A 27,670-nucleotide genomic window follows, 5' to 3' on the forward strand; every position below is an offset into this window, starting at 1 on the left:
TACTTAGATTTAGGTGCACGTTAAAGAACCCCAGGTGGTCGAAATTTCCGGAGCCCTCCACTACGGCGTCTCTCATAATCATATCGTGGTTTTGGGACGTTAAACCCCAGATATTATTATTATATTCCATGAAATATGCCCACCCTCTGGCAGCGACACTATTGCAGCGGGGCCTGCGTCGCGTATTTGTCAGCGCCGCCTGGTTTTGGGCTCATGAACTTCTTTGTTTGATCGTTGTGCTTATTCGGCGAGTACAGATAACTCTTCGGAACTCTGTGCTTCCTCGTCTCTAATAGTTTGAGCAGGCATGCAGGATTTGCAAAAAGAGAAGTCTTCAGTCAACTTCAAAGAAAGCGCTAAGCATCAAGTTTGGACTACAAAATGTCTATAGGGAAAATTGGTATATAACGTGAAGAAAGTCAGGTTCTATATACAGGATATTTCGGCAGGATGGTCTACTAGCTTGCTCTCACCTATGTATGAACACTGTTGTATTTTTAAGCCCAATTTATTTGAGTTGTTTTGTCTTATGCATACCTTAGTAAAACTTTCCACCTGAAACGGCGTATTTTTACGGTGCATTTAAACGGTTACAACTCAATGTATCGCACGCGCTCGCAAATATCAAAAGAATGAATGTCGCGGCATGTAGTCACTAAAGCTGCGATGACCTACCTGACCCTGCTGCTAATGGCAGCTGCGTGTCAGTACGGCGGCTTTCTCACATTCGGCGCGGATCGGCCATGCCCCAGAGCGATTCCATTCCCAGCGGAGGTGGCGTGCATGGCTCAATTAGCGGCTGCAAAGCAATTACGGCGCTAATGCCCGCCCACGCTCGCAAACCTTCCCTGACCCTCTGTTCGCACCCTGCGCTTTAATCCTGGCAACCTGAAACTTTCGACGGCCTAATTAATAGCCAGGATCAAACGCACGCAGTTCCTGCTCTGTAGAGAAGGCAAGGGGACGCGCCGTTCAAAAGTCGTTGTGGCCTCGTGAACTCTTGGCCAATATTGTTCTCGAACGCTGATCCTTGGCAGTAATCTGAAACATTTAATTAGTGTGTTCTAGAAAGACATTGAATAAGCTTTTACGTTAGATTCAAAATATGATAGTAATCATTGTCATATCGTGGTTTTTGCAGTTAAAACTACAGAATAAAAGCGTAGTAAAGCTCCCGCAATATTCAAGGTGATTTGTTGCCCACTTTCTTGATATCCAAGTGCGGATCAAGCCTTAAGACATTCGCAGGAAGTGAACGCCTTATTATTTCATTGTTCATGCCCTGCATCAGTTTTATCGCCGAAAGAAACAAGCTCTCTGACGGCAGCTTGCGACATCATCGCAGAGAATAACTCAGTGCTGTAATCTCACGCAGATATTTCGATAGCTAACGAAGTTCATAATAAAGGAGCATTGCCTAATTGAAAACTGTGGCGATATATAGAAATGAACCACAGATGTCTTTTAAGCCGTCTAAGCATAATCAATATTTCACTTGTATATGCAACTATATATTTTCCAAAAAAAAAAAAAACAGCGTACTGGAAATACTTGAAACCCTGTATATCAAATACGCATTTCACTGAGAGACGAACTTTAGCAGAACTGAATCTATTTCGAAAGGTTTGGTAAAGGAATGGCATCTTTATTTGCAGAGCTGAAAGTGAAATCACAGGCTTTTATATGCGACGCTATGCAGGCGGCGCTGCGAGCTCTGATAGCATTTTTGAACAGCGGAGCTCTTTAAGCTTTTTGTTGCGCCGGATAGCGTAAACAGAAATTACACTCATGAACCGGCACGTGCGTGCTTCGTCCTCTTCTTCATCTTCTGCTTCGCTCCCACAACACCTGCGCCGATTGGTCAGGTGTGGAATGCAATAATTGTGATGGGTGAGTATGTTACGCGACTAACGATCGCGTAACATCGCGTAACGATTATTTTCACGTGACCAAATATCACGCCGCACCACGTAACAACTAGTCACGCGACTAAAAAGCAACGTAGCATCACGTAAAATCTTGTCGCGTCTCTAAAATCACGTTACGTCATATAACGTGGTTTGCTAAATATAGATCCCTTAATTAAACATCACGTAACAAGTTACCTGACTAAACGTCCCGTAACAACTGGTCACGTGACTAACGATGACGTAGCACCACGTAACTAGTCACGTGACTAAAACTCACGCCGCAAGACGTAATATTTAATCACGTTAATAAATCCAGTATCACCGCTTAACAACTAGTCACGGGGCTACAAATCGCGTAACTAGCAACGAGACTAAAAATCAGGTAACATTACGCAACACCTAGTCACATGACTGCAATCACGTAACATTACATAACAGTTATTCGCGTGACAAAAAATTGCGTAACAAGTAGTCACGAGATTAAAACCGTGTAACGTCACGTAACAATTAGTCCCGTGAGATGTTCCCACCAAAACAACGTAAAACAGGTCACGTGATTAGAATCACAACACCCGTACAGCCATACACTTGACATATTACTGCCAAAACAGCGTAACGGCTAGTCTCGTGACAAGTTTCCGTCAAAAGAATGTAACACATGCGTATTGTAGGAAACTGGGGGGAGGGGGGGGGGGTTCGGAGATCTCTGTTCGTTCCGCGTTCGTTCTGGCGGTGTTACGTCACAAAAGTGGGTGGTCGGCAGCTCTCTTCCGCCGAGAGAAAGAGGACAGCCAATCGTCAAGCGGTGAGCGGCGAGCTTTCCGGAAGTAGACGCGCATCGTTTGTCCTCGGCAAGGGGACCGAATATTTAAAAACGAAGTGTTTCTCGCCTTCTAATAAATACAATTGTTATACAAAAAGATATTGTTTTTTCTTTTCAAGCTCAAGCAGTTTCTGAAACAGCAATAGCTTTGAGTGCTGATATTTATTGGTGTTAGTTTTTCTAAAGCGCTTGCAATGTTAAGTCGCGCAGAGGAAAAAAAGTAGCGGTTGGCGCAGTTTTTCAAGATGTCGTCCCAGCGGAATGTCTGGCTTGGCTCCCGGGTTTCGGATCGTCAAAGGGAGTTTCTGCTGGACTTTATAAAAGAGCACCCACAGGTAGCTACGCCGTCGCGCCCGCTGGGGCCGTCGTTCACGAGTGAGGACCGGGACGACACGGGGAAAGAGCTGGTAGCGCTTTTGAACTAAGAAGTCCCTGCACGTAAGACCACAGCCCAGTCGCAGGTCCGTTCATTTCGTTCGCACTGTTCGTTTGGAGAACCGAAAGCGACGTCGCATTGGCTCATGGCTTCAGACGCATCTCGCACCTCCAACCGCAAGAGAAGCACACGTCGCAAGCGCCATTTTCTGAAAATCAGCTGTTGCGGCAGCCGCAACCGCCGCATCGTGCCGTGCGAAGCCGTTTGTTCGCTCGAGAGAACGCGTGTGTTCGCTCGAGAGAACGCGTGCGAACGGCCTCGCCATCCGTTCGTTTGTAGCAGGCGACATGCTCGTTATGACGCGATCTGACATCACCAAAAAATAAAAGATCAAGCAAAAAGAAAAAAAAATGCCAGGCCTGCGCGGAAAGCGCAGCAAAGTCACAGCAAAAGCTGGAAGAGCGGCATTTCTAGAGCCCGTTGTAAACTCTCTTGGGGCTACTAATACAAGCACACTTGCAATGTACCCACTACGCCATAAATCACAATATTTATGAAATTGGGAAGCACCTACAACGCCATTATTCGTCATTGTGCGCAGAAGCGAGGTTCCAGCTACACATATGTAAGGCATTATGTGCACTTTGTTTACGTGACGACTGATGACGACGAAGAATTGTGGCTCAGCCCTTTATAATGGGTTGGAAGCTTTAAACGGCTCACCAGTTACGTAAGTCGCATTGTGTGACGCCCGGTCGCTTCCACCATGCAATATAACATACATTGACGTGAGAAAGAGAGACAGACAGAGGGGGAAAAACTTTATTGAGACCCTGAGGATATGGATGATGGGCTCGTGGGATCCCTTGGCAACCAATGCAAGTGCAGTTGCGAGGAACCCACTACGCCACAAATCATAATTTCTGTGAAGTAGGGAAGCAGCCACTATGCCATTTTTCGTCATTCAACGGAGAGCCGTGGTACCGCTAAAAACACGTAAGGCATTATGCGCACTTTGTTGGTGTTGTGCCTGATGACAAAAGAATTATTGCAGGGCCCCTTGTAGTGGGCTGGAGGCGTCCAACAGCCCACTCGTTGCGCAATTCGCATTGTGTGACGCCTGGTTACAGAATTCGCGTTGTGTGGTGCGTGTTTGTTATTTCAATCTTCTACCACACTAAATTACATATGTTAATGTGGTTCCTTCTGGACATGAAGCCTGTATAGCGTCGTTTTGCAAGGCAGTTCCAAGCACCGGCATGGCTCAGAGGTACAACACTGGGCTCCCACGCAGAGGGCCCAGGTTCGAACCCCGTTCCATTCTGGAAATTTTTTCTTATTTCGTTTTTTTTTCTTATTTCGAGCGATAGTGGTTACGGACACCGGCGGCGGCGGCGGCGGACAACTACGCCACCAAAAACGGCCGTTGAAATGATCTCATAACAGCTTTCGCTGTAAAATGGCTACGCCCCCCAGAGACGTGGTTTTTACAGCGAAAGCTGTTATGAGATCATTTCAACGGCCGTTTTTGGTGCCGTAGTTGTCCGCCGCCGCCGCCGCCGCCGCCGGTGTCCGTAACCAGTATCGCTCGAAATAAGAAAAAAAACTAAATAAGAAAAAAATTCCAGGATGGAACGAGGTTCGAACCTGGGCCCTCTGCGTGGGAGCCCAGTATTCAACCTCTGAGCCATGCCGGTGCTAGAAACTGCTTCGCAAAAAGGTCCTATACAGGCTTCATGTCGGGAAGGAACCACATTAGCATATGCAATATAGCGTGGTAAAAGAGTAGAATAAGCACCAAGCGTCGCACAACGCGGATTCTGTAACCAGGCGTCACACAATGCGAATTGCGCAACGAGTAGGCTGTTGAATGCTTCCAACCCATTACAAAGAGCTCTGCCATAATTCTTCATCGTCATCACGCACAGCATCAACAAAGTGCGCATAATGCCTTACATGCGTTTAGCAGGTACCACGGCTGTCTGTAGAATCACGAAAAATGGCACAGTGCCTACTGCCCTCCTTCTCAAAAATTACAATGATTTATAGCGTAGTGGGTTCCTCGCAAGTGCACTTCTGTTGGTTGCCAAGGAGGCCCATAAGGCTCCCATGATCCATTTCCTCAGGGTCTCAATAAAGTCAATTCTCTCTCTCTCTCTCTCTCGCTCTACGTTTCTCCGGTTAAAGTGTGTTATAAAGCGTGGTGGGACAGTTAAATAACGACCGGGCGTCACACAATATGCATTACGTAACTAGTGGGGCGTTCAAAGCTTCCAACCCATTACAAAGGACGCAACCATAATTATTCATCGTCATCAACCGCCGCATCAACAAACTGCACATAATCGCTTACATATGGTACCTCGCTTCTCCGCAGAACAACGAATAATGTCGTGCTGGGTGCTTCCCAACTTCCCAAAAATTACGCTTTGGTGCGTAGTGGGTACGTTGCTAATGTACCTGTATTAGTAGCCACAGGAGAGTTTATAACGGGCTCTATAAATGCCGCTCTTCCAGCTTTCGCTGTGACTGTGCTGCGCTTTCCGCGCAGGCCTGGCGTTTTTTTCCGGCTTCGGCTAATCGCGTGCGCCGCCAGAATGGGTGCAGAACAAACGGCGCAGAACAGAGATCTCCGATCACCTTACTCGTAATGACGCGATATGACGTCACCAAAAAAGAAAAGATCAAGCAAAAAAAAAAAGAAATGGCGACACCCCCCGGCCTTGAGTGGCATCTCCCGCTTCAGCCAATCAGCGCGCTTGTTCTTCCCCAGGAGAACGAACAAGCGGAACGAACAGATCTCCGATCGCCCCCCTGATGCAAACCAGAAAGAAATAGCCAAGCCTGGCCGCACTCATTACTATGTGGAGCACACATAAGAAAACGACTCGACACGTCCGTCTAGCGCCGAACCTAAAACCAACTAACTTTCTCTTTATTTTTCTGCGCCCCTCGCGCCAGCCATGCTGCCGCGCCGCACGAGGTCACGTCCGACCTCTTCTTTCTTCACTGTGCCATCCTGTCGATGTCAGTGGCGCTACATAGCTCCTTCCCCTAGAGGGCAGCATGGTCTGCGAACGAAATCAGCACTGCCAGGAAACTCTGCGGATTGAAGTAGTGTCCGCAGCGACGGGAACGAAGGCACGTGGAACTGGATTGAACCAGGCGACTGTGGGAGTCGTCTCGCAGTAGGCTGGCTTCAGGCGCTCCAGTGCGATGGTGTCAGGTTTGCCATGAACATCTACGACATATGTCGACTCGCATTTCTCCAGTACCGGAAAGGGCCCGAGGTAGTGTGGGTGGAGAGCAGGCCGAATAGGTCCAAAGCGCACGAAAACGTGGGTTGCATTGGTCAGGTCGGGTGTAATGTATGGTGTGCGGTCTGGAGGAGGACGTGTCGGACAGGGTTTAAGATCCCGGAAGAGGTCCCTAAGACGGTGTACGTATTCGTGAGTAGACAGAGCTGCCGAGGGTGGTTCTGGGGAGAAGAAATCGCAGGGCAGACAGAGCGGAGTGCCGTAGACGAGCTCCGCACTCGAGCACCCGAAGTCCGATTTCAAGGCGCAGCGGATACACAGAAGTACCAGTGGCAGACGTTGAACCCATTGCGATGGCGTGCCATGGGCCATCAGTGCTGCCTTGAGCTGTCGATGGAAGCGTTCTACGAGGCCATTGGTCTGGGGGTGGTAGGCAGCCGTGCGAAGACGATGCGTGCCAAGCAAGCGTAGGAGCTCGTGAAAGAGGGCAGACTCGAATTGCTGTCCTCTGTCAGTCACGATCTTGGTAGGGCATCCGAAGCGGGCAACCGATGTTGTGACGAATGCTGCTGCGACGGTTGCAGCAGAGCTGTCTGGAAGCGGGGTCGGTTCTGGCCATCGAGTAAATCTGTCGACAGCTGTGAGCAGGTAGCGAAATCCGTCACACGGTGGTAGTGGTCCGACGATGTCGATGTGGAAAATATCGAAACGATGGTCAGGCTGGAGAAACTGGCGTGTTGGGGGAACGGGGTACCTGTGGACTTTGGCACGTTGGCAGGGTGTACATGCACGTACCCAGTCGCGTACGTCTGCGTTCATCCGGGGCCATACTTAACGCGATGAAACAAGGCGTTGCGAGGCACGAACGCCGGGGTGAGCGAGCTGGTGCAGCGTGTCGAAAAGCTGCTTGCGTAACGTGCGAGGGACAAATGGTCTGGGTGTGCCTGTAGAAGTGTCACAGACGAGGTTGGCGCCATCAAGCAGGATATCGTGCAATCGCAGTGCTGTTTTAGATGAGCGCAGGTGTATGAGCTCAGGATCATTAGCTTGGTGTGCTGCGAGCGTCGGCACATCGAGTGGCGCAGGAGTTGCAGCTGATGTCACGGCGTCCACGCGGCTGAGAGTGTCAGCAGGTATGTTCTGGTCGCCGCTGACGTGTCGGATGTCGGTGGAGAATTCAGATATAAACAAGAGATGGCGGATTTCTCGTGGCGTGTGCGTCGACGACTCTCTGCAAAGCGCATATGTCAACGGCTTGTGGTCCGTGAAAATTGTAAATGGTCGACCTTCGACGATATGGCGAAAGTGTGGGATGGCGAGGTAAATTCCAAGTAACTCTCGACCGAAGGTGCTGTAACGAGCTTGTGTTGGGCTGAGTTTCTTGGAGAAAAACGCTAATGGTTGCCATGAGTTGTCAACACGCTGCTGGAGAACCGCTCCCACGGCTGTGCTAGACGCGTCACTCATGAGGGCTAGAGATGCCGTGGGGTTGGGGTGGGCAGCGTTGGCGAGCGCGCCCTTGATCTTGATAAAGGCGTCTTCAGCAGTGGAGTCCCAAGGTAGTAAGGACGTCTTTTTCTTGCTGGTAAGCAGACGGTACAAAGGCGCCACTATATCGGCACAGTTCTTGATAAAGTGGCGGTAAAAGTTAACTATTCCGAGGAATTGCCGCAGCTTCGTGATCGCTGTGGGCCTAGGGAAGCTCTGGACTGCTTCGATTTTTGATGAAAGTGGGCGGATGCCACTGGTGTCCAGGTGATGTCCGAGAAAGACTAAGCTAGTGACACCAAACTCGCTTTTCGAGGCGTTGATGACGATGCCGTGGTCAGATAGGCGTTGTAGCAGACAACGAGGGTGTTGTAAATGCTCTTCCACAGATTTGCTGGCCACCAACAAGTCGTCGACGTAGGCGAAAACAAAGGGTAGACCACGCGTGACTGTGTCAATGAAACGTTGAAAGGACTGAGCGGCCTTCCTGAGACCGAACGGCATTCGCAAAAACTCGAAGAGTCCGAATGGTGTTGTAACAGCCGTCTTGGGTATGTCTGATTCGGCCATGGGAATTTGGTGGTAGGCGCGGACAAGGTCAATCTTCGAAAAGATGTTGGTGCCGTGCAGAGCGGCAGTGAAATCCTGTATGTTGGGTAACGGGTACCGATCCGGAATTGTCTTAGTGTTCAAAGACCGGTATTCTCCGCATGGCCTCCAGTCAACCGATTTCTTGGGCACCATGTGGAGTGGAGCTGCCCAGTTACTTGCGGACGGGCGAATAATTCCCAATTCCAGCATATGTTCAAATTCTGCACGTGCAACCTTGAGTTTGTCCGGAGCAAGTCGACGTGGCCAGAAGAAAGCAGGAGGTCCGACAGTGACGATGTGATGACGTACGTCGTGACACACTGGTTTTTTCCAATTAGGCGGTGCGGTGATGTCAGGGAATTCTCGTAGCAAAGCCGCGAAGGGTTCATTGGAAACCGTAGCACAAGAGAGGGCTAAATCTGTGGTTCCCGGCGCAGCAATGCCTTTCACCGAGGGGTAAGTTGTCGCGTCGACAATGAGGCCATGGTCGGTGAGGAAATCAGCACCGATAATGGCAGAAGGAACGTCGGCGACCATGAACAGCCAGCGGAACGGTCTTCGTAGCCCTAGGTTGAGGGTGAGCGACCGTTGTCGAAATACTGGAATCCGCGTTCCATTCACAGCTTGCAAGTACAGCATGGGGGTAGCGGTGCGATCCATTCGTGTAGCAGGGAGAATGCTGACCTGTGCGCCTGTGTCAATTAGGAAGCGTTGCCCAGTGACCTTGTCGTTGACATAGAAGAGGCGACATGGGGTAGGGCCGTGACCGCTTGTCGCCGCTAGCGGTCGGCCGGACAGTTTTCCGACCAGGTGCAAGGGAGGAGGCAGTGATGCGCACGAGCGCCAAAACGGCGATGGTACCAGCAGATGTCAGACCGCTGTGATTCACTGTTGCGCTGGCTCTCGATAGATGGGAAACGTCGATAAGATGAAGAACGGCGACGTCGACGTGAAGGAGGAGAAGCGCTCCTACGTGTAGTGGCAACCAGAAGCTTCTCCAGTCTATCGCATAACTCAGCGACGGGAAACGATGGTGATTCTGGCTCGGACCGCTTTGTCAGTGAAGGGCTGACGGCGTGCGATGCTGAAGCCGGAATTGCAGCTGCGACCACTGGACGTGGATTGGCAACTTCCATAACCTTGTCAGCCAATGTAGCGAGCTCTGACAAATTCTGGGTTGAAGCAGTTGCCAGCACCATCTGGACTTGGGTGGGCAAGCGCTGAAGGAATAGCTCACGGACGAAGGTGCTGTTCGTAGTGGAAACGCGTGGGCCGAGCAGAATAAGGAATCGACGCAGTAGCTGGCTTGGCCGTTGATTGCCCAGTTGTTCGATTGAGAGTAGCTGTTGCAACCGTGTGCGTTCCGACATAGCCGTGCGGTCCAGTATAGCAGCCTTAATTACGTCGTAAGGCGACTCTGGTAGGTCGTGCGCGAACGAATGGAGAAGGTCGGAAATCTCGTCGATGACGGCCGCTGGAAGCGCGTCGACCACGAGGAGGTACTTGCGAGTCTGGGACGTAATCCGCGACAGTTCAAAACGGGCCTCTGCTTGGATGAACCACGCCGAGGGGTTCCGTTCCCAGAACTCTGGCAGTCGGATGGTGTTCGAAATAACGGCAGCGGTCGAAGAGGTCTCGGCGTTGGTCTCGGCGTTGGCCGAGTTGGTCGAGGCTTGCTGGCGTTCGTTGCCGGTGGTTGACATGGCTCCACGTCTTTTTGTTTCGTGTTGCACGTTATGATCAGGCACAAGTTGCTACTTGATCCAAACGTCCGGATCACCAATTTGTGAAGCACACATAAGAAAACGACTCGACACGTCCGTCTAGCGCCGAACCTAAAACCAACTAACTTTTTCTTTATTTTTCTGCGCCCCTCGCGCCAGCCATGCTGCCGCGCCGCACGAGGTCACGTCCGACCTCTTCTTTCTTCACTGTGCCATCCCGTCGATGTCAGTGGCGCTACAAGTACAAGCAAAACAGCACCTACAGCAACAGCTTGGCATTACTAGCAAAAACTTAAAGGAAGCTAGGTCGAACACTAGCTCTGCTGTCGGTTCCAGCCTTGCGCCAGAAGTGAAGCTGCGCGCATTTTTCGTATTGCCTGCTTGTGTGCGTTCGCGTCCAACTTCGCGATCGTGTGGTACCACACGCTTCCCTAATTCGCTTCATCCCTCTGATACATGAGCGAGACTGTAGATAGCTCCAGTGAGACTGTCAGTACAAGTTCAACTAGTAATTAAAAAAGAGAATATGTTGTAGCGGTTAGTCATGTGCCCGCTGTTATATTCGTCAGTCTTTTTATTCTTTTTTCCTCCTTGGTAAGCACACAATACATATTTTCACATAGCGCCGTTTCTGAACATTTCTGAGACAAGAAATCAGTTAACTTGTTTACGAAACGGCTTCCCATTTGAGATTACCCGCTCTTTGTTAATCACTTTGAAATGTCAATCCTACCTGTTGGTACTGGTAACTTGAGGAGGTGGACGTACCTTTCACAGGAAATCGCAGCGTCCGAATAGAGATATTCTAACAAATTAACTTTTTAGTTACCACGCCTGTACAACGTGGGTCTCCGGTGACCCGAACGCGCCGACCGAGAATTTAAATATACGGGTGCTCTTACGAACTGGTTGTGCCATTTAGCACATTCTGTAAATCCTAGTGTTTCGTGTCGTGCATAGTTTAGTTTTTTTCACGAGCGGTGGCCATTTTTATCAGCGGCTCAAAGATGGCGGTTCACTTGCCTCGTTCGCGAAAATGTCCCCAATAGCTAGACCCTCTCGGAAATTTTGTTCTTCGGTTATGTTCGCAAATTTTTTTTTTGCTGTTTCTAGCAGAAGTGGCTCTTAGGATGATGTCGAATCATGCAAATGAAGTTCGAAAGATAAAAAAAAACCGTTTAACAAGCTCGGATCGTCGTGAGGTGTTGGTCAATGCGTTTCTCTTTCTCGCACAACAATTTTTTATGCCGGTTGAAATGTCGTGAGGATTTTGGCACTATAATATCGTTTATTTGTAGTGTCCCCGCAGAAAATGGTGAATATTTGGTGGCATGACCTTGAGCCAGTAGAGAGTGATGTCGAATCGAAGAATGGTACTCGGCTGTAAACGGAGTAGTGCTGCGCTGTACAGCGATATCCGTCACAAGAAAAATTGGAGCTTTGGGCGCCTTTTTCACGGCAGAAATTATTAACCGGATCTGTGTAGACAACAATGTGCATGTGTGGCAGCAAGTTCTGCAGAAGCGCTCTTATGCCGAGGATGATGGTTCTTGGGAAATGGACATGGCCGCAGAGATTAATTTTATTTGCCTCCTGATCTATGTGGGCATCGTCGAGCTTCCACAACTACATCCCTTCAAAACAAGTACATTCAGAACAAGTACTCCCGATTGACGAAAGGGAGAAGATGCAAAAATTGTTTTGAGGACACAAAACTTCACTAGACAAATGCCACTTGTAATGCCGCCCAGTGACAAACCAACCTTAGAAAAAGAAATTCACGCCTTGGAGCTTTCATACACGGTTCTACCTATTTCGATAGTGTCAGAAATTGAGATGGGAAGACTTTTTTGTAGCTTACACGTTTAGAATTTTTTTTTTATTGGGGGTGGTGAAAGCATAATTTTGAATGATTTGGTGCGGTATCTGAATGTTTTCTGCGTGGCAATTTAACATAGTTTCATATAATACCCATGGCTACATAGAAAATTTATTCCGCTTCTGAATCATATCCATTGTAATGCTGTCTGAAAAATTTGTACAGAGAAAGTATATAATCTTGTAACCTGATCTAATAATGTACTTTTAACTGGACAGACAAAACAAATGGTAACTCCTGCGCTTTCTCAGCTAGATTATTAAAACTTTCCTCTGTCATAGAAAGCTGTTGATGAAGCTTTTTGTGTATTTTAGATAGATGCTTTTTTTCTTTCATGTTCGGAGAACAACATCAGATATGTTCTACGCAATGTTCAAGAAATCTTTTCCATAAATAATATTGCATATTATGCCCTAATGATAATTTGTAGGTAGCACTGTTAAAAGGTACAATCACTTACCTTTATAACAATATATAACATTACACTGTACCTATCATAGTAATATTATTAAAAAGTAATTAGCAAAACCGACAAAATGGGGCCAATTTTTCTAAGGTAGCGAACGAGTTAAGAAGTTATGTTATTCACCCTCTTTTTTTTCCTATTGAAAAGCTGAGCAATGATGAATCATTCCCCCTCTCCGGAAATCTTACGACTAGCGCGAAAAACTTAAGGCGTTCCTGATAGAATAAAAACATGTTTAGCAGCAGTAAATGTTTAGCGACTCCGTAAGAGTTTGAAACGCTAATAACTGCGATTTCAATGCATAGTATAGTGCAATTAAGAGACGCATGTCTCAAAACAGATTCTGTAGTCATACGATGTGTGCCATAAAGGTATAACTTCGGCCAGATTTGATTGTAATCTTGATATTTCGAAATAAAGTTTTTTGTTGAAATTTATTACCGCAGAATTTTAACTAGCTAAATGGTCCTTTCTGACTGCCATACCAGTAATGCCCGTATGTATTCATGTCTTGTACTCCTATTGGCCGAAGTGCGCTATCCCACAGAGGTGACATTGAAAAACTTCATTCAAACTAAGTCAAGGTAAAGGTGGGAGCTGATGGACGGAAACATAGAGTGCGAATACGTTTAATAAGAAGAACAATGTGTCTCAGACAGGCTGGGCGAGATTTCGATAGCAGGGCCTATTTTTTCAAAAGTGCCTTGCCATCCTTGCATGGCTAGTCGTAGGCGGGTTAGTCTTTGACATTGTATCCCGTGGTGTCGCTGGCGGTAATCGCTATCTGGAAAAAATTAACTGGAAAGGGGATGAGCAGGGCCACTGCAACTTATGAGAAATTGTTCTGGGGCTCAAAAGTCCCGGAGGTGCGGGGGAGGAAATGATAGAAATGTTAGGAATATGCAGAAAAAATAGATAATGAAAACTTACAAGGGTAGAGAGTGAGAGGAGAATAGTCTGCGCATAACCAGACGCCAACAGAGGGTTCCTTTTCTTCTAGTGACTCCAGCGCTGTGCCATTCCTGAGTCGCCCCTTACGACGTTGTCATGAGAACAGTCGCGGTATCTATATTGCATACTGTCACGGGCTTGTTTGATGCTATCGGACGTCTTCGTAGGAGCTGTCATCTGTGTAACGCGGAACTTCATCATACAAAGTTCCCACCATTCAGCTGCAACAGCAGTGAAACCGGGGACAAAACTCAAGTGTGTATATGCTCAAGAATGTACATTTCAGTCACTGCTTCGAAACCGACTGAGGTTGTTGCGATACGTGAAGCTGAAGGCTCCCCCAATCTCTCCGGCCACTGATTACCCAATAAAGTACAGGTGAGCGCAACGCCACGACTTTTCTTAATTTCAGCACAGACCATGCACTATTCTTGTCAGAAGAGTGCTTTTGCCGCGCTTTATGGAGCACTGGCTGCCAAACCTGCAAGGAACGCGCCTCAGTATCATTCATACTACACGTCAACTAGACGCTTCCCATAGAAGGACACTTGATATGTCCTCGGCTCCACTAGTACAACTACACTGTACATCATTTTGATTCGCAGGAGTTGAAACTACGGAAGCATATGAGCTACTGTGGCCTTATTCTCGCAGTCTACCTACCATGAAAACTGAGCAGCCTTAACAGATTGTATTGACTTTCGTGGCATTGAACAGGTAAGAAGCCCGAAAGGATACACTGTTGGACCTTTTGGTAAGGCACGATGTATATAGTAGTGCAAAACAACGCAGACGTGATGATAAAAGACGGCACTACCCTGTCGTGTGCAGTCTTTTCTGTCGACGTGTGTATGCGTCTTGGAGTACCATGTATATGAGGCACAAATCAAATTACATATGTCGTTATTGCAGCTTACGCGTCCCTGTGACATTATTATTCCCGACACTTTTACAGATGATAAAAATGGTGAAAAGTATTAGTTTTTCAAACTTCTCCACGTGTATTGTGAGTGGAATGTTTAAAGAAAAACATTATTTCAGGGTGCTTATAGTATCGAGTTTCTGTGGCAGGGCCGAGGATAATTCCGGTGATGGGGCAAGTGTGAGCAATCACAGAACGCAGCAGCGACACCCGATATATTCGGCCATGGAACTTCTGCTTCGCTGAGAATGCTATGCCTCAAAAGTCCGTAAGCAGCGCTGCATTCGATGTTTATGTTCCTATATCGTCTGGCTATTAGCGCTGTGAAAACTCGATTTCGCGAACAATGGTCTGGGTATTCCGGGAGACGAGTTCTTTCGGAGCGTTATTCCGTCCCTGCTGGTGTAATGAGACACGTTCCACATCCTGCAAGGCATGGTAGTGCATTTTCCAAAGTGCTCGATTGTGGCAATACTGTTAAAACTAAAGTGAAATAAAGCCACACTTAGCTTGCAGAGGGCGTGATGTACTCGATGACAGCCTTTCAGCTTGTAGTCATTGGAAAAAAATAGGTAATTTCATGTCGCGTACAGAAAAGCTTGAGTCGTGAGCGAAGAAAGTATTCTGATTATCACTGAAGACATCGATCCTAGCGTTGTGCAACAGTGTTCTTCAATGTAACATACGCCCAATCGCCCCGTCGTGTATTCAAACTCTGCCCCTATTTTCTTTTCTCTTCCGTCTGTCTTTACCTGTCGTAAAGTCTCGCAGCGAAAGGCCATTTGGAACATTTACGACGTCGTAATTTCTGTCTTCCATACAAGCGCCTGAACTCGCTGCAATCCTGGCGGCGTGTGGAGGATCGGCACGGCTCGTGGAGTAGTGTTGGCGACCTGCGCCTACTAGGGAGGCGCGGATGATCTTTGGTACGGTACAACGTGCTGTCGTCGACGCGCAAGGCACGTCTTATGTAAAGAAGACTTTTAAAGTAAAGTTAAAAGCTCTGAATATTAGGAGCAGAGTTTACGAGCGGGCATTGCGCGCTTTGAAGGCGCGTAAAAAGTGTGTTACCACGGCGCGCAATCGCAAAACGCAGGTTACTGAAAGAACGCCTAAACAATGATTGCACGTGCACTGCGTAAACGTACTAGTAAAAGTTGTTGAGCTTCATGAGAAAGGCTACAGGAGCATTCATTCTGACCACTAATAATGCGAAATGCAGCGTCATGGACCGAGCCGCAGATTCCCTTTTATATGAAATTTTGCGTATGTGTCGCTGAAGGAATCGAGCCAAATGTTCTGACGCAGGTCGTATCGGCTCAAAGAAATCTCTGAATATATCACAATGTACAAGCCGGTCTGCCTGAGCTTTCAAACAATACTGCTAGTACAATACTGGCTGCAATAAGACTTGTTTCGAATAGATGCGAAGCATTGCAAAATAGACAGTCGCATGGATTTACGCAACACGTCCTTGTGCTGCAAGAACACAGCCTATATGGCGGGCATAGGAACAGCACTAAAACAAGCACACAATGACAAAAAAGAGTATTGGTCAAGTGAACGATCCGTTTTCTCTGCATATGCACGGAAAACGTTTCGTATAGGTTGTATTCGCATGACGTCACCACGATGCTGTGAGCAGCGCTAGCAACTATGGTGAAGCCGTCCTTCGGGCGGTCCGCCATGATCCTGGCCACTGTATGGCGTCTGTGCCATAGTGTCCAACAATCGGTGTTTTGTTTTATCTGGGATTTGACTGGTGCTGCCCTTATATGACAGAAATTCTTGCTGTTTACTAGCAACTACCGCAGGATAACCCTCGACGAACGCGGCCGAAGACGCTGAGAAGTGATGGGCGATACGCCCTTAATCAGTTTGAGCACATATGCGCAAAAGCTTGGACGAGACAGCAAGGGAGCACTACGTAGAAAAATTCAAGCTTTGCGGCGTTGTTGAACCACCACTGTTCCTGGGCATGGACGAATTGCACTTCGACGTCGAGCGTGTGCCGAGGGTGAAAATTTCTCACATCAAGGATTCTTTAGGGTTGCTTTCGTAGCCCCCCGAAGACTTCGTGCCCAGTTGGGGTTTGTCTCGCCCACCAAATAGGATGGCCTTCCTGCAAGTGAGTAATACAAGTGTAATTACATATCTTGTAGTACGCCAGCGCGGCCTCTTGAAGTGAGAAGCAGTCACCGAGGCAAATTTCAGAGCGAACGTTTTACAGGAGAGACGTCGCAAGCGGAGCGAAAAAATGCAACTGCACCAGTACACGATGACATTATGTATTAGTGTCGTTTACAACAATAAAAATGCGGCTACGCAAACGTAAACACCCAGCCAACCAGTAATTTAACTGCCCTTCTCCAAGCGGCGCGGTGACGGGGCAACAAACGCGGACGCTCGGAAGCAAAAAATGCGTCAAGTGTAACATTTGGAACCTAAACTGGTACTCACCAGCAATGAAATGAGCGTTGCACACTTCGTAGTTAGTCCAACTTTTGTTGATGTGAGAGCGAACAGTGCGGCGAACCACTCGGTACAACACCTCTCCAACAATCCTTTCGTTGGTTATAGATGGCTGAACGAAGTCTATAAAAGTAGACGCTGTTTTTTCGCCGTGACCTACTGCTACGTCAATAGACGGTGCAATATACCATGATTTCAGAGACTCCAACAGAACATGGTCAGCTTTAATCACTTTATTCACTTTAATAATGAAGGAAAGAAGTAGAAATTTTAAGGGCTTGTTTTTCTTTGTTATACACAATATTATTGAGCACTAACAGACAATAATGCAAAGGAAAGTATAGGGGACGTTATTAGTAGTAAATGCAATGTAAATGTGAAGAAAGCAAAGTGGATGAAAAAATAGCTTGCCGCGGGCAGGGACCGAACCTGCGACCTTCAAATAACGCGTCCGATGCTCGGACGCGTTATTCGAAGCTCGCAGGTTCGGTCCCTGCCCGCGGCAGGCTATCTTTTCGTCCACTTTTCTCTCTTCACATTTACATTATATTTACTACTAATAACGTCCCCTATACTTTCCTTTGCATTATTGTCTGCTAGTTCTCATTAATCACTCTATTTGTGAGTCAATATACTATTGGGACGAATGTGAAAACCAGAACGCAAAGCTACTACGCAGCAACATGACGAGGTTTTTGCCACGTTTTTATCTTGGAGGCATAAGCAGATCCATTGCCTATTGACCACGAGATCGAGCGGAGTCGCCGCCTGGCGGCTTCTGGCTGAACCGCGCCTAGTGTGGATTGCTCCATGCGTCGTCTGTTAGCCACGGTGTGCTTGCATGTGCGCGTACGTCATGCAGGTCCTCAAAAGGCGGTTTGTTCCGTTGCATTAGTGCAACTTTAACCGCTCGTACGTATGCCTAACACTTTGTAAAGAAGCATTTGGTCTTGATCCGCTGCATATGTACTGTAATAAGATCAGTGAGTGCACTTCTCAAGAGTGCTGTGTGTGGTCGTCGAACCCTCCGTTCACGACAGTCATATCGGTGTAGGTGCCGCTCTGTGGTCCAAGCGCATTGCAAAGTGCCTTGGTGTTCTCCTAAAGATGAGAAGCATTAAATCTCATGTGAATATTGCCTTTTAGCGACTCGGTGGTAAAAAAAGGCTATCATGTGCTTGCGCGTTGTGGTTAGGTGTATAACTTTGGGACTGACGTTTATAGGTTACGCGACGAATTTTAGTTGCGTGCGGTCCTGGTCCCACTACAGAGAAACATTTCTTTCAAGGCACGTCTGACACTTCGGTACTTAAATTTGTCCTCTAAAAAGCACCGAAAAAGGAATGACACGCAAAATGCAAAACTTAGTTGCCTTGCGCAATTATAACTTTTTTGTGGCGAAATGTATACAAAGACACCCATTTACTTAGATTAAGGTACGCGTTAAAGAGCCCTCATGGTCAAAATTAATCGAAACGGCGTACTTTACATTTACGTCGTAGTAATTTCACGCGAAGCCACATCTTTGTTTCTTTACATTACCTTGAGCGTTTGTGTTGCGTTGTTACAGTAGATTGCTGGAAGGCAGCGGATACTATTTGCATGAAAGAATGTATTTTGGTCCTGTGAAATAACCGGGCCTTTGTTCAATTACTGTCGTGCAAGTAATCAATCGAAGGAAGTTTCGTGCTGCACAGTTACCTTTGTGTACTATTACTGGAATAAAAACAAGCGTGTGGGTGTTTCCGTAGAGCTAAAACACTGTCAGCCACGTACATTTCCTCAGTAAACCTATCAACTCTCCTACATTTCATGGAGAACTGAATCAGAAATGCGAATGAATATTTGAGCCCGCGGTGCACAAAGTGCTGTCTGAACTCATCGTGCAGCAATACGGGCTTTCTTTTTGTTGAGGGGTATCCAGATGAACAAGAAGTAAATAAATTCAGTCGCACTACAGCAGTTCGTAGTAGGTGGAACACAAGCTAAACATGTACAAATAGAACAATAAGAAAACGTCATCCATTGCGAAAACGGCGAGTGTTGCCGGAGGCGAGCCACCCGTTCGTTGGCAGAATGCGCTTCTCTCACAAGTAATAGTGACGTTCGGCGCGCTCCGTGCATTATTTCGGGAATGAAGAGCGCACATATTACCAGAAAGCTGCAGTCAACGCATTCTGTTTGCCGGAAATCGAGTCAAATCGCTCACAATGAAGCGCTCTTGTGCGCTTCTGTATACGCGCCGACAACCGCCTATCCACGCTAGTACGGAGACGGTGCTGCCACCTGTAGCCCGATCTCGCGGCGAATATAGTTGCTTTGTGTACGCACATACCAATTTTGCGTAATTGTATTGCTATTTCTGACGTGCTAACAGGGAGATAACGTGGAGCCAGAGCTTCGTCGATGAGAAACACTTTTCATACGCAGGTAGAGAGTCGAACTCGATCGCTAGTACTTTCTATCGTACGGCTGCGACACCGTTACACCCCCCCCCCTCTCTCCACCGCAGCGCCTTCGACGCATTTGAAAGTGGAATTCGCATGGTTTCGCTCAGTCATATCATATGCAACTTCTTTAGAAAATGCAATTCTGTATGGATGACCGTTTAGGTGGAGATGTAACATTCAATTATTTAAGCCTGCTGACATCAATGAAAGCCTTGAGTTCATGTTGCACATACGTATGTCACGAGGAAAAAAGAGGAAGACCAACAAAATTGCACTAGTACTGAAATTAGCTACGCTAATTACAACCAGCAGAAAGCACGCCTGGTACCTGCTAGAAACAAATAACAACTTTCAACACCTTTAGTTCTCGTATCTCAGCTACTGGTAGCCTTCACAGTAGCTTCGTAAAGCACGCACTCCTATCATGCCAGGAACAGAAATATTATCAACAGTAGCACACTCATCTTCTAACCGGCCATATCAAGTCACTGCATAGGCAAGAATTCAAACTCTCTTGTGACAGTGAGATTTCTTGTTTTGCTGTGCTCTGCTATTATTGGGCGCATTCCAGCATCTATTTATAAACCCAAATTGTGGGTTTCTGCAATCAGGGATTATCTTCCTGCGGCAGTTTCACCTAGAAGCCCATTAACGACCACTTCATGGATTGCGATATAGGTGCACACGAGAGTAGCTACGGCTTAAGCTTGGAAGTTCTGACGCGGTCATATAGCAACATTTATGCGACAAGTAGCATCAGCGTGACAATGTTAAAATACGCGTTCACTGCTTAGAGTCCAGCTTGAAACTGAGTGCAAGAAAGCATTTCAAAGTTAGTGTAAATGAACAGCATCCACTTGATGGTGGAATTGGGAACATCCTTGGATTCTTCATCGATTCACCTAAATTACCATAGGTTATTATATTGACAACTTATTTTAACTTCATTAGCGCCTCTTATTGACAGGAGCTTTTCACTGTGTCAGCCTGCACCACTATACATGGCTTGCCACTAAATAACGCTTCCAACAAGTGATACCACGTTGTGGAAACTGGGCGACGCAAATAGACGGGACACAGAACGATCGAGACACAAACGAGCACAGAATGAAATATATAGCTATCATGAATATATAGCAACTAGCTCGCTTATCAACCCTTCTGCAAGTAATAACCCTAAAACACTGCCTTGCAGTAGCATTGTAAATTTTTTCTTGAAAAACTTCCACTACAAGCATATTAATCAGACATGCCCAACTCTGTTGAGTTTTGTTTAGAAAGGATATATACAGCCGCAGTCCCATCATCTTGATATTGAACAATGCTGCTTGACGTAGCATTACGCAGCACACAAACCACACAATGATCTTTCTTTTTCCTAATTCACGCCTATTCGCCATCACCGCGTGGGATGAAAGAAATATCAACATTACGAACAAGTATAGCAGGAGTGATTAGTCATAGGAGTTCCTGGCCCAATAATGTTCACGAGGGAGTGACAAGTGGTGTCCAGATTTCAGTCATTCTGGATATCTGTATCGATGTGTTTCCCGAAACCTTACGTGAAATCCGCTTATGAAATAAGCCATATATGAGATATGCCGTCTCCACGTGGGTGTGGTCTGCAGCCGAACCTGCTCCTTGAGGCGACTCAGCCCCTCAGGAGCTTAATAAAGTTATTTGACGGACTGACATGGTAAGGCCTTTCAAACGGCACCGTTAGCGGACATTTTGTTCAATGCGCCCACTACCCACTCCAGCATAAGGCATAACGTGGGAGTAATTCTCTTTAAAATAGATTCTTTAAAGAAATGTCAATAACTGCATAGTTAGGCACTAGTGGAATTGTAACATGTTATCTTCGTCATCCCGACCCATCGGGAGACTAAATTTTGTGACCGAGGCCCGTTAGCTGAGGTGAGTTCGAAAACCCTGTCGTAGAGGTTTTTTTATTGCAGTTGCCGAATAAAACATTCCGCCTGTATCAAAATGACTGCAATTGCCTCGTTGATGACCCATATTTATGTTTTACGTGCGTAAATGGGTGTTCATCGCGAGTTATGTATATCTGACACGTCGTAGTTTCTTGCCCGTTTTTGACAATATAAATTTGTGACGTAATTTTAACGTATCAATATCTTGCATAGGCGAACCTAAGACTCATGAAAAGTAGTTCATCGCCTTAAACCACAGCCGTCTTCTTTATACGTCTTCTTATATCATCCGTTAACGTTCATGCCCTTGAAGTGACATCGGGGAATGATCGGTCGTTGAAGTTAACCATTGTGAACAGATTGAATTTAATGAGTGCCTTTATCTCCGCCGGTAAATATTATCGCAGTAGGATGGCACGTATGAGGACAGGAGACTAGCATATCTTGTTCATGGCATCATCAGTACTCGAAGAAGACAGGTCTGATAGAAAAAAAAAACATTGCGCCCCACAGACAACTTGGGAAAGAGGCCAATGACTGGACAAAGGTTGCAGAGGCAGGGTGCCTGAAATAAAGATCCATGTGGTAATTAATTCGGCACATATTTAATGACACTAAAGCTAACAGCTCGAAATGCTTGAATGATATGAGGTTGTAGTAGCAATTTTTATTTCACTGATTTCTTCTTCTCTGTAGAGTAGAGCAATTTGTAGGATAAACAAACCCATTTAGTCGTGTTGAAACTTGGGGCGTCTAACGAGATCGTGTGATTGGAACGTGTTTGGACAGCTGGGCTAAACGCTGGTGGTCCCTGGCTCGCGTGCACGTGGGTATACAACCTTAAATAATGTCGATAAAGATCCATGTGGTAATTAATTCGGCACATATTTAATGACACTAAAGCTAACAGCTCGAAATGCTTGAATGATATGAGGTTGTAGTAGCAATTTTTATTTCACTGATTTCTTCTTCTCTGTAGAGTAGAGCAATTTGTAGGATAAACAAACCCATTTAGTCGTGTTGAAACTTGGGGCGTCTAACGAGATCGTGTGATTGTAACGTGTTTGGACAGCTGGGCTAAACGCTGGTGGTCCCTGGCTCGCGTGCACGTGGGTATACAACCTTAAATAATGTCGATCATCGTGTTTGCAGAATGTGCTTTTTCCTCAAAAACTCTAGACAATTTTCGATGAGAGGCGTACAGTGTAAACACAATGTAGAAAAGAAAATGTTGACATTAGGCAACCAGAGCCTTCACGCGCATCGTCTTTACATCAATATTCAAGCTGCCTGTCCGTTGTATATATAAAGGCTTGCGTCAACAGATTTCATTCGTAAATATACGTTGCACATTCAGTGAAGGCTCAACGTCGCGCTGAGTTTCCTTGGTGCATTTTCCATCAGCTTCCCTCTGGGACATACCACGTCGAGCAACGTCGAAAAAGTTCGTCTCACGTGCATTGCCTAGCAGGCATAAGCGCTTGGCCCATTATCGTTCTCAATATTTAATGACAATAGAACTGACCTCTCTCAAAAATTAAAATTTTCGTGGATTGTCAAGTATTTATGGCGAAATTAACAGGTAGTATCTAAAATCTATTGAGTAGACCAGCCTTACACAGTGAAATGATAAGTATGATGTGTGAATAATTGTGAAAAAATGAGTAGTGACTGTCATTACTGCATAAAAAATGGGCACACAATTAATGGCACTGTCATATCTGTGGACTATGATAATAAAAATTGCAGTATGTGTCACAATAACCTGAGAGCCCAACTGAGTGCCTCACGAAAGCAGCATTATTGGAACCACAATGCGAAAGTTTGTTTTCCCTAGAAATGTCCACAGCTAGCACCACGGCGTGACCGTGTTTCTCACCTATTAGATATTAATAAGAATAACTAAACCACATATATGTTTTGATTTCCTGATATGTTATTAACAATACTGGAAGGCCATCATTTGGTACATAACCTTCGCTTATCACACGGCAGTGCAAGAAACAATGCACATGACGCGGTTTAAAATAGTTTACGGAAGGAGCCCCTCAACGAAGCTTGATGCCATGCTGGCGACTGGCATCGACGAGGACAACCAGACGTTGCGCTCTACTTCAGCGAGCCGAAGAAGCTCGACAGCTAGCTCGCCTACGCGTCAAGCATGAGCAAACCACCGACACTCGCCGTTACAACCTTCCACGACCCTTCGACCCACGACGCCGATACCCGGATGTGGGCACAGCGAAAAACCTTTGCGTACAGGGTACTTCGACGTATCGGCGCACTGCACCACCACGTTACCCTCGGGGTCATCACGATCTCTCAGAGGTGCTGGACACACCTTGAAGTCATACATGTGGTGTGCCTTAAGCAGTTCTGCACACGCTAACGAGCATTTATAACTTTATTTTGCAGTTGTTTTTGAGTTTGCCCTATATGCATGTCTGCACTTCTTTTTTCGCTATTGTGTGCTTTCTCAGCATCGGGACGATACTTTTTCAGAGGAGCGCGTTGCCAACCGCCCTTATTTCTTTATCCCCTTCAGGCGCGAATTATGATGCACTGTCTGCAAATGTCTCAAGTTCGCACAACGTAATTCTAAGGCACTCAATACTACATTCCAAGAAAGAAAATAAAGTCATATGCTGTTTTTCGCGAGTTTTGCTAATTAATCTTAATTAGAGGATAATTGAATATTTAATTACTCAGCAGTCAGTCATGTTCCATTTTTATATAAGAATAAGGAAATTGTTGGCTTAAAGTGCATACGCAATTTGTTTTTGGCGGCGTTCATTTCGTGCGGAGAAAAATAATACTTAAGACGTTGGTCCTGGAATGCGGCACGTCGAACAACCAGTCGAACATCGCAGTGCCTTCGCCAAAGTGATCGGTTATGGTCATACTTAGTACATTGAGGTTAAGTCAAGACACGTTGACCATGGAGAAGGTTCAATTGATGCTATGCGCAATGTATCTTGCCCTTTCTTTCCGACTAGTTCAAAACACTCGCAAAAACAAGTTGCGTCCACATATGTGGACGTTGCGCCTGAAGGGGATAATTTTGATCTGACCGGGTTTTACCCACAACAACTGTTAGTACCGCTCAGCGCAGGCAGCGCAGCAATGCTCGGGAAGCTTCAGCGTTCCTTCAGATTGTTCTGTTAAGATTACGCGCTGGACGCGACTAGTAAAGTTTATTGGAGAGCTTACGCGAGCCCCAACGATATCGCTGGAAGGTTCGATCAGTGATAAAAGACGGCAGTTTCCGTCAAACATTATATTATCGGCGGCCGACGTCTGTGATCACCGGTATCAGTGCACAGCGTGCATTGCTTGTGCAATGAGTGACTCAGTTTCCCGGGCACAGGCTAAGCCAATGAAGAGTTTCATCTCTACCGGAGTGACTACGGACGGGATCAATATTATCCACCGAGAAGAAAAAGAAGACGGCTTTCGACTTCCAATCACCTTACGCAGCGGTGGCATGCCTAATAGACCGTGCGACTTGTTGCCTAAAGGACCGTGCGACTTGTTCTTCCCACCCTTTCTTGCACCTAAGAATAACGCCTTGTAGACAAATGTCATTGAGAGTTCATGACGTCGTCACGATATAAATACCGCTATACTAGAATGGTACGCATATTTCGACATTGCCTCACTATTACCGACTCAGATATTGCACTATAGTTCAATGCACATCTAGGAAGCAGACAGATGCCCTGTGGTCATATGAAATATTTCCTGCCTTTAATATTGGAAGCCTTGTGAGCATGCAACAATGTATGAGGGTCCGCCGATTCCTCTTTCAGAGCGTTATTGCAGATGCACAGCGAGTCACGTTTGCTCATGCAAAGAACGAATGGTGAGGAAGCATGAGGCTGGGAAGCAAAATAAATCCACGCATCTCCACGAAGAGAATCATGAACAGTGGGCGAAGCTCTGGGTACCGTATGGGTGAGTAACCGTATGCTACCCGAGTGTTGCCGCGTATAATGTAAAGGGAGTGACATAAAGTGATATAAAATGACACAAAGAGTCTACGACAAAGCTAGATCCTAAGGTCCATAATGCCTACGTTGAAGTCGCCGACTAGTATGAAGGGTTTGTGCTTGTACGTGTTTCATATTGCTTCGTCACAATTATGATTGATGTTCGTCTATTGTAAACCTTGTAGCGCCGCACCAGTGGCAGCCAGCTGGCCGGAGAAAAAGACGACGAGCGCCGGTGGCTCGTGGAGCGTGGCAGTTGGGACGTTCGGATGCTTTCGGCTGGCTGGACGCCACGGCCGCCGCTCGGCTTCGGCCTCTCGCTTCCTTTCTCGGCTGTACGCCTTTGTCTTCTCATTAAACAAGTGACGACGGCACATCTACGTCGGACGCCGTCACGTCGCAACATTTGGTGACCCGGACGCAAGGATAAGCGATCGGTGCTGCAACGCTGCCACTGAGCTCCGCAGCCCTGTTCCAGCCAGCTCAAGCCTGGCAGCCGCAATTCGATCCACCGCTGCCGCCATTCCTGCCTACAATCATGGCTCGAGGAGTTCGAGGCGGCCTTGGAGCTCAACAACATCTGGCTCCAAGAATTCCAGTTCCAGGTACTAGAATACTATCTTCCACGTGACCTCAAACGCCACCTCACGTACTTCTCCTGGAGCCCTCGCCCTTACGATTATCTGCGACACGCCGTGCTCCAGTCTTACGGCATCAGACATCGGCCTTTTCCCAAGAGCGACCCTGTGCCATCTGACAAGCCATCATCTACCTGGACGCATTCCACACCATGGCCAGTCCAGACCGTTCCCCTGCCGACTACCGGCTACACAGGTGACGGAGACCACCCTCCCGTGCCAATCGACCCATTGACCGAGAGACCCACAATCCTGGAGTCCACGGCTCCTGCCTCTGATGTGCCGGTTCTCTCACCAGAGCCACTGGCACATCTCTCCATCACGGATTCGACGCCGGCTACTGCACCGTGCACCATCGCATTTGCTGCAGAATCCTGTGCTACTCCACTGGCTGCCCAGGGCGATTTGACGATCACAGACGAGTCAGCTGATCTGGCTGCAGAGCACACGCCTGTCCTAATACCTGTGGAAGCCCGCGACACCGCTTACACCACGGTCGCAAAGCCCGCTTTCGCGTTGCACGCCAGCCGACTTGCCAACACATCGGCGCCTGCCGCTCAAGCGCTCGTAGTCTGTCAACCCGATCACGACCTCTCCTCCAACGCCTTAAATGGCAGCCAGAGTTTTCCAGATGTCCCTGCGAGGATTTCCTTTGATCTCTCTCAGGAGCCACACCCCACGACCTCTTGCCTACCCCCAACTCATGCACCATCCGGTGTCGTGAACAGCCATTTCTCATTACCTCTGTCGTCTTGTGATGATTTCAGGAGAGGCTGCACCAGATTTATGCACAGCGCCCGACTCGTGGTCCGTCCAGAACATACATCGCGCTGTCGACAGGTGCACTGTTGTCGGCGCTCAAGAAGCCGCACCGCGCGAGGGTTGGCTTGGCGTCGACCAGGGCATTCGCACCATTTCCACCACCTGACCTTCAGCGCACCTCTCTGCGTTATTCGCTGCTGCTAGTGACGTGCAATCATCGCGGTCCTCTCCCACTGCGTGGTTCCCTGTGCCGCCTGCCGGAACAACCGGACTCCTTACGACTTCTACCCTGACGACTCTGATTTCCCAGTGGGCATTCTAGGAACTGCGGTGCATGTACATATTGTTTATTTGTTCCTCCTACCTTTTTGTGCATACATTTTCCATCGCGCAACCCGCGAGGAGGGAGCCTATGTAGCGCCGCGCCAGTGGCAGCCAGCCGGCCGGAGAAAAAGACGACGAGCGCCGGTGGCTCGTGGCGCGTGGCAGTTGGGACGTTCGGGTGCTTTTGGCTGGCTGGACGCCACGGCCGCCGCTCGGCTTCGGCCTCTCGCTTCCTTCCTCGGCCGTACGCCTTCGTCTTCTCATTAAACAAGTGACGACGGCACGTCTACGTCGGACGCCGTCATGTCGCAACAACCTTTTTTATTCGCATACAGACATATGTTTCGACTGTAGCAACGATTTTCTGTATAACGTGACAGCGGAAACTGAGAGTTGACGATAAAGCTAGGTCCTAACGTCCATAATGTGGATGTTGAAGTCGCCGACTAGTTTAAAGGGTGTGTGCTTGTAGGTGTTTTGTATTCTTTCGTCACAATTATGAGTGATATTAGTCTATTGTAAAAGCTGATGTTTCGATTTTACAAGTTGCTGTGCTGTGCGCACGGACGACAAACAGACGGACAAGCTTTGGCATTAAGGTGATTCGCCCCTAAAAGAGTGCGAACAGCAAACAACTCAATCATGCTCTCCGGAAGAGTCGAAAGGGCAGCAAGTGTGCGCATTTTCATCGGCAAGAACCCGCCGCTCGTGCTT

Source organism: Rhipicephalus sanguineus, chromosome 5, assembly GCF_013339695.2.
Source record: "Rhipicephalus sanguineus isolate Rsan-2018 chromosome 5, BIME_Rsan_1.4, whole genome shotgun sequence".
NCBI classification, from domain to species: Eukaryota; Metazoa; Arthropoda; class Arachnida; order Ixodida; family Ixodidae; genus Rhipicephalus; species Rhipicephalus sanguineus.